We start from the raw sequence: 8160 nt of genomic DNA on the forward strand, positions 1-8160 counted from the left end.
CCAGGGCCAGCACAGGACACCCCCCACGTTCCGAGGCTACTGTGGGGCAGGGAGGCTCCTGGGATCCATCACTCCTCCAGCCTGAGGGGAGCCTACCACGCCCCCAGTCCGTGAGGCCCCTGCAGACCCAGCCCCTACAGCAGCACGGAAGTCACCTTAGAACAGGGAATGCAGTGAGCCAGAGCCCGGGTGGGATCTCCATAGGGTTTGCTGTCCTTACACATCCTGAAGGCTCTGGGTCATGATCCAGTTTGGAAACCAGACACAGTGTGGAGACAGGGAGAAAAGGGGGTCCTCCAGGTCCCTGCCAGCCTCCTCTAGGGCCTGCCATTCTGGAAGCCGCACTCAGGAGGAGCTGACAGTGAGCCCTTTCCTGTGCCCTAGCATGGCACACACAGAAGCCACCACCTCTGCAGGGAAAGGAGGTATATTGGGAACTTCTCCGTGGAAATCAGGAACACATGGGGACTGTTACCACCCACGCAGGACAGGTTTGTTTTGTAGGTGTCCAGTGTTATTTGAATAGAACCCCTTGTCTCCCCCAGGAGAGGTGTGGGAAGCCTGGTCTGCTTCAGGAGGCAAGACACCTCTGTGTGGACTTCAGTTCCTGCAGCTGTGGATGGGGCCGCCTGAGGTGCTTGCCACTCATGGCCCTTGGTGGTGGGGACCAGCTGGGGACACAAGCTCCCTGGGAGACTGCTTGTCTCTGGAGACTGCTGTCTCTGTCTCTGATGCCCTTGTTTTTGACAGGACAGTTGTGGCCCTTGGGGGTGGCTTTGGGGCTGCAGACCAGGGCTCTCATCTCTCTGCTATGTTCCTGGTGGTAGTGACTCCTGTGGCAGCAGGAAGGCACATTCTCCTGGGCATGGAGGTCGCATTTGTGGCAATTGACCTCTGAGGGACCATGTCCCTGCTGAAGCCCCAGTTTGTCCACCAGGATTTGCCCTATAACTCTGATGATGGTCTGAGCTTCATCAGCCATGCTGTCCGTAAACAACCTTGCTGGGCCAGACCCCCGGCTCTGGACAGCATGTGCCCCAGGCTCGCCTTTCTGCAGGATGTCTTCCTGCTCTGAGCCTCTTTTCCTGGGGTGTACACCCTGTGGTTGGTGACTGATCTTTCTCTGGAAGTTGCTTTCTGGTGGTGCCTGTCCCTTCTATGGCTGAGGCTGATTGTATTTCCTTTCTAGTTTGTCTCCCATTTCCCTGGTGTGGGCAGGGTGGCTCCTCCCACTGGCTTCGGAGTTCCTGGGTCCCTTGGACCTGTGTCACTGCTCCCCTGGTCTGGGCCTCCTGCAGGCCTTGCCCTTGTCCAAAGAGCCCAGCATCTTCTGACTCTTCTGTGGGGCCTTCACTTTTGGGCTCCCAGGCTCCTGCTGCCCCAGTCTGTCCCCTCCCTTCCATAGGAGAGCACATGGCCCCTGGGAAGCTGTCGTGTTTCTCCTACTGAACACACTCTGGGAGGTGACGGAGGGGCCTAAGTGGGTGGCCTGTATGTGGCTGGGAGCATGTCCACATGGCGGCCTGGAAGGCACAGGCCTGTGGCGCCCTCCTGGAGGAGGATACTGGAAACACGGCCTGGCAGCTGCTCCTCTGAGTCCACCTGCACTATGAGCACAATCTCACTGACCACCTGTGCTTTCAGGCACAGCTGCCCTGGATCCTGAGCAACACAGAGTGTAGACACTGAGGGGTTACTAGTGGTCCCCAGAGCCCCCGTGCTCCTCAGATCCACCTGAACGCTTCCTGATCTTGCCCTCACATTGGCTCCCAAGGTGACTTTCCAATCAGGGGCTTCTCCTCCTCGGCCTCCAGGGCATCTTTGGCCCTTGCCCCCTGGGACCCTATGCTGAGCTCTTGCAGGGCTCTGCCACGACAGGGGTCTCCTGGGGACATGCTCTGGGTCTCAAGCCATGCCTCATTCCCAGCCATTTCTGAACCCACACTCCCCTCAAGTCTGGGTTTCCTGGAGCCCAGGACAGTCCCACTCTGCCAGGTTCTGCCTGCAAGGTTGCACATGGGGGGCTGAGAGGATGTCCTGTCCTCCTGTCCAGTCAGAGAGGCCTCTGATCGCTCATGGGTGTCAGCTGGCTGGGACCCTCTTGGGGCCCTCTGGACTTCCTCCTGCTCAGGTGGTGGGGCAAGGACAGGGCCACTTATGGTGGGGACTGACTTGCTTGTTGTTCTGTTGTCTCCTGGACCATTCTGGGGAGGTTTTCCCAATAAAATGGCAACCTTGGCTACAGATTCCGCCAGAGATTTCCAGGAGGCCCAGGGGAGAATGGTGGAGTGTGGGAGGTGTGGAGGCTGAGCCTCACCTGACTGGACATTTATGGGCTCCAAGGACTGAAAGTCTGGACCCCACCTGTGCCTCACATGGAACTTGAAAAGATGTGCTTCCAGCATCTGCTGGGTGCAGGGATGGAGGAAGGAAAGCTCCTGGGAGGTGTTCACATGGGCTTTCCCACCCCTCCAGGATGCCAGCTTTCCCAGTTTCCTGTGGGTATCAGACTTGGGAACAGCATGTTTGGCCATGAACCAGGAGCGATGCATAGAAACAGGGATCCAGCCCTCCTTGATCTCCCCCACCTTCCTGTCCAGATAGACCTGCGGCTTGTTTTCCATATGCTTCTTGTGTGGGTCCCTGGGTGCAGAACTTACTGATTTGTACTTCCAGGGCCTCCTGAAATCACCTTCTGCTTCCTCCTTGTCTTTCTCCAGAACCTTCACTGAAGTCCTTCCTGAGCCTAGATCCTGGTTCTGGCTCTAGTTTGGACCCTAAACACCCCTTCCCAGAGAACCTTCCAGAGCTCCTGAACCCTGCCTTCTGCACATCCTTCGTGCCCTTTCCTACAAATTCAGAATCCTGGGAGGGCAAGAGGGCCCCCTGCATGTCTTCTGCCTGACTCTGGGGCCTCCCTGGGAATTCCCCCTCAGGCTGCAGTGGGTCTCCAGATGCCTGGAATCTGCTGGGAGGCCACAGGACTGTCCTGGTGGATGGTGCTCCTTCCTTGCCACCGGTGCTCTGGGAGTTCAGGGCCGGTGGCAATCCCGGGAAGGATGGGGGCTGACTTAGGGTTCTGGGAGGCTGGCCTCTCCTGGGGAAGGTGGGCAGTGGGCTGGCTCAGGATGGCCTGAGACTTTTTGGGGAGAGAGGGCAAAACCCTCTTCCACTTTGGTCGCTTCTGCAAGGGCCACTCAAGATACTCCTTTCCAGTGGAGATGACAGACTGTGCCCTTTCCTGGGATGCAGGGCAAGATGCCCCCACAGACCCTAATCTGGGATGGAGAAGAGCATGGTAGGCTTGGGACAGGGGTTGAGATTTGCCCCACTGTGTCTGGATCCCAGCCAGAGGCGGGGGCTGGGACTGGGGCCAGGTTGGAGTGAAAGGTTGGGGCTAGGCCACGTGGTGGGGCTGGGGCGGTGCCTGGGAAAGCTGTGAGGGTGTCTTAACCTCAGTTTCACCTGGAAGAGAAGCGGAGGCTTTATCCAATGGTACAGAGTGCTCATTCTGTGGGGAAGGGTTCCTAGAAACCCAGGCCCTGGCCATCAGGGACTCGCTATTGAAAGAGGGGAGATCCCAGAAGAGATGGCTGCATTTCTGCTCTAAGTGGTCCCACACGGCTGTGGCGTCAGAGACCTGCTGAGGATGGGGCAGCTGCTATGGTTGGGTTGTCACGTTCCAGAAGGGATTTAGAGGCGTGGTGTCCCACTCCTTCCCCAGTGATGTCATCTGCGGGTAGCCTGCCCGCCCCCATTCTTTATCCTGCCACATCTTCATCGCTGCTCTCTTGGCGATGAGAGTCTCCAGCGGCTTCTGCACGTTGGGATGGTTGAACGTGCAGCCACCTGCCTCCATCTGCCTCTGGGGGGTGGTTGGGACGATGCTGTTGCTGGGATTTGCCATGTGAGCAGGTGGAGAGGCCCCAGGTGGTGGCAGCCTCCCTCCAGCAAGAGAGGTCCCGGATGGGACCACTGGAGCACCCAAGGCCAGGGATCACCCTGGTTGGAGAAGGCGGCCCCTGATTGTGTAGAGGGGAGCTCTGGGGGACAGGGCGTGTTGTGGAGCCACACTGAAGTCCAGCCAGGCTGGGGTTGGGTGGAGGTGGAGAGGAGGCCACGGGAACAAGGGGCTGTGGTGAAGGAGGAAAAGCACATGTGGCCGGGGTGCAGGGCATTTTAGGGGAAGCAAGGGCTCTGGAGGCCTGGAGGCACTCAGGGTTGAGTGTGGTCAAAAAGCTCTGAGAAGGTCATTGCGCCTGATGACAGGTTGGAGGCCAGAGGAACTGGGGGAGCCCTTGGGGACAAGCTGGCAGGAGATGGATCTTGCATGCATTTCCTGTGCGGCTGGTGGGCCTTAGCAGGTGCTGGTTTGTACACGTCACCCGGGGGATGTCCACCTAAGGGCAGATGGGAGCCGCCCTCCCCAGTGAGCTTTCTCAGGTGGCTGCACAAGGCACAAGCTGCAGCCAGGGGCAGGTGGGGTTGGGAGGTAGGGAGGGCTGGGTACCTGGTGGCCACGGCTCCTCCACCTCCCCCACTGCTGGCTTCACAAAGCTCTGTCTATGCCTGCCCCAGGGCTTCAGTCCACTCTTGTCTTTTCCCAGGACCTCCCCCTCCCAGGTCACCATCGGGCCCTAGGGCTGCATCAGAGGCCCTGGTAGAAAGGAGGACATGGAGAGAAGGGGGAATCTCCTCATCTTTCCAGAAGGTAGGTCAGGTCCTGAGTCTCCTCCAGCTCCCTCCGGAGGATTCTGCAAGCTGGAAGTAAGGAGACAGAGTTATGGTGGGGAGGGCGGTGCCAGCGAACCTCATGGGAGGCTGAGTGGATGTCTCTTTAGGGGACACCATGGGGAACTAGACCCTGAAGCCCATGCATCTGTGTCCAAGGCCACATGGCCCCAATGGTGACAGCAAGGTGTGCACTGTGCAGAACTTTGTCATTTGCAAAAAGTACAACCCCTCATGGATGTCACAACCGTCTTGTGGGGACAGTGGACAGGGGTGGTCTCTGAGAAGAGTCAGCCATGGCTGAGGAGAACAGCTGTCCACATGGACCTGGAGCCTCCCCATATCCTGGCAGGCCTTGGTCCCTTCCCCACACCGCCCCCTTATGGGCAATACCGGTTCCCGGGCCTATGGCTTCATTCCCATAGGGAATCTGAGGAGGCCCCGGGTTCTGATTTCCCTCCCAGGAGCTTCCCTCTGAGGCCTCTGCAAATGACTTCCTCAGGGACAGTCGATGCTCAATCACTTCTGGGGAGTCTTGGGGATCAGTAGGGGCTCACAATTCAGAGCTGGGATCATCCTCCTGCTCCTGGGCCTCCCCTATCTCTTCCTTTGATGCTGAGAGGCAAGCAAGGGTGAGGGGCTGGGACTACTTCTCAGTCTCCTCTCCCCAGGCCAACTGCACACACGCAGTGCTCGTGAAGGACACGGCTTTCTGCCTCTAGCTCAGGGAGCTCTGTGTGTGTGTCTTTTACTCATGCTGACCATCGATAAAATGTTTTCTCTTTTCCTTCTTAGGGAAACGCAAGGAGGGGTTTTCTGTGTGACTCCACCCTGGATGTCCCCAGTCCCTGCTCCTCCTCTGAAGGCACACCCAGGCTCAGGCCTAGAGGTGCCTCTGAGCTGCCAGTAGGATTCTGCTTCGGAGGAGGCCAAACGTGAATCCAGGCTCTAGCGGGAGGCTCTCAGGGGTTCAGCACAGCTCCCAGATCACCCCACACAGAGGAGGCTGGGCCCCCAGGCACCTGCCTCAGAAAGGGGCTGAGCTGGGGCTGGGGCCTGTCCTCCCACAGAGACCTCACCCCTCTCCTGATCTGGTCCTCGCAGTTACGTCCAGTGTTGGTTTTTGCCCTGATGCCTCCTGCGCATGTCACAGATGGTCTGGGAGCTGAGGATGGAATCCTCTGCCCACTCCCACCCCTGCCTGCCCTGCCCTTCCCTAGAGGGATGATGAGATTTTCCATCACAGGAGAGTCTCTCGTTGCTTAGGAAAAGTGGAAATGAGGGGAGGAAAAGAAAAGAGAATCTTTCTCTGTGGGGCTGGGCTGAGGGCTCCTTACCTTCCTGCTGCTCCTCTTCCTCCCGTGCAGGGGTGAGGGTGGGTCACTGGGGAGGTAGGGGAGTAATAGGAAGAGGAGCTCCTGGCTGCACACTCAAGTGAGGATGAAATCCACAATCCAGGGAGTGGAGCTGGGGCCCAGCCATGTGGCACTAGGGCTCTTCAGAGGAAAGAGCATTTTTTCCATCTGAAGTGCAATGTTGCCTTCAAGCAACTGAGCCCTGGCATCGCTTTTGGAACTAGGTACTGGAGCCCGGGCCTGCATCACAGAGCTGGGGCCGCCTCCTCACCAAGGGCTCCTGGGGGCAGGGGAGGGGCAGTGGGAGGAGGAGGCTGAAGCACAGCCTCACCCTCAGGTCCCAGTCCCAGGTCCCTCCACCCTCCTGGGTCCCCCAGATCTTTTCTTCCCACTCCAGTTGCTCACCCTGTCAGAGACAGCCCTGAGTCTATTTTCTCTTCTGTTCCCTGGAACACAGATGTTACCTGGTTTTGTGGCGATCTCTATGCCAGTCCCTCAATCTCCCACATCTTTAAGATCTAGACTTCTTTTTGGAGTTTCTGTTATTTCTCCAGTTTCTTGCTCTTAGGATCTCATTTGTTTGCAGTTCTAACTTTACCCCTTAATATGTTCTTGCCCTGCATCAACTCAGACATAGAACTTACATTTTTTGTACTTACTGATCATTATGAATTTTGATTACAATTTTCATAATTTTTTAAAAGTTTAATATTTATTTTTGTGGGCACACAGTAGGTATATATGTTAATGGGGCACATAAGATACTTTCATATAGGCCTGCAGTGCATAATAATCACAGCATGGTAAATGGGGTGTCCATCACCTCAAGCCTTTTTCCTTTGTGTTACAAACCATCCAATTATACTCTTTATTTTTTAAATGTACAATTCAATTATTATTGACTATAGGCGTTCTATTGCTGTCAAATAGTACAAATACCCAGTTTTATTCATTCTTTCTAATTACATTCTTTATCCATTAACCATCCCCATCTCTCTCCCCCTGCGCCTTCCAAGCCTGTAGTAACCATCCTTCTGCTCTGTATCTCCATGAGTTTGACTGTTTAATTTTTAGCTCTCACAAATAAGAGAGAACACGTGATGTTTGTTTGTCCTTCTTTGCCTGATTTCACTTAATGAACTCCAGTTCCATCCATGCGGTTGCAAATGATAGGCTCTCATTTTTTTTTAATGGCTGAAGAGCACTCCACTGGGTATATGTACCACCTTTTCTTTATCCTTTCAGCTGTTGATGGACACTAACTAGGTTGCTTCTAAATCTTGGCTATTGTGAACAGTGCTAGAAGGAACATGGGAGTGCAGGTATCCCTTCAATATATTGGTTTTCTTTCTTCTGGGTGTGTACCCAGCAGTGGGATTGCTGGATCATACGGTAGCTCTAGTTTTAGTTTTTGAGGAACCTCCTAACTGTTCTCCATAGAAGTTGTACTGACTCACATTTCCACCAACAGTGTATGAGGGTTCCCTTCACATCCTCGCCAGCATTTGCCATTGTCTGTCGTTTGGATGAAAGCCGTTTTAACTGGGGTGAGATGAGATCTCCTTGTAGTTTTGATTGCCTTTCTCTGATATCAGTGATGTTGGGCACCTTTTCATATGCCTGTTTGCCATTCATATGTCTTCTTTTGAGAAATCTCTGTTCACATCTTTTGTGTATTTTTCATTTTTTTATTATTTTAACTTCCAGGGTACATGTGCAGGATGTGCAGGTTTGTTACAGAGGTAAATGTGTGCCATGGTGGTTTGCTGCACCTATCAACCCATCCCCTAGGTATTAAGTCCAGTATGCATTAGCTATTTTTCCTGATGCTCTCTCCTGCTTCTGACAGGCCCCAGAGTGTGTTGTTCCCCTACCTGTGTGCATGTGTTCCCTTTGGTCAGCTCCCACTTGTAAGTGAGAATGTGTGGTGTTTGGTTTTCTGTTCCTGTGTTAGTTTGCTGAGGATAATGGCTTCCAGCTTCATTCATGTCCCTGCAAAGGACATAATCTCATTATTTTTTATGGCTGCATAGTATTCCGTGTTGTCTATGCACCACATTTTCTTTATCCACTC

The 8160-nt window shown here is 54.7% G+C and overlaps 1 pseudogene; it reads right to left on the reverse strand.

The window, feature by feature from the left end:
* Nucleotides 1–571: 571 nt before the first annotated feature.
* Nucleotides 572–6263, reverse strand: LOC116475127 (spermatogenesis-associated protein 31E1-like; annotated as a pseudogene).
* Nucleotides 6264–8160: the final 1897 nt, after the last annotated feature.

This window comes from Hylobates moloch, unplaced genomic scaffold (assembly GCF_009828535.3).
Source record: "Hylobates moloch isolate HMO894 unplaced genomic scaffold, HMol_V3 SCAFFOLD_10, whole genome shotgun sequence".
In the NCBI taxonomy this organism is placed as follows: Eukaryota; Metazoa; Chordata; class Mammalia; order Primates; family Hylobatidae; genus Hylobates; species Hylobates moloch.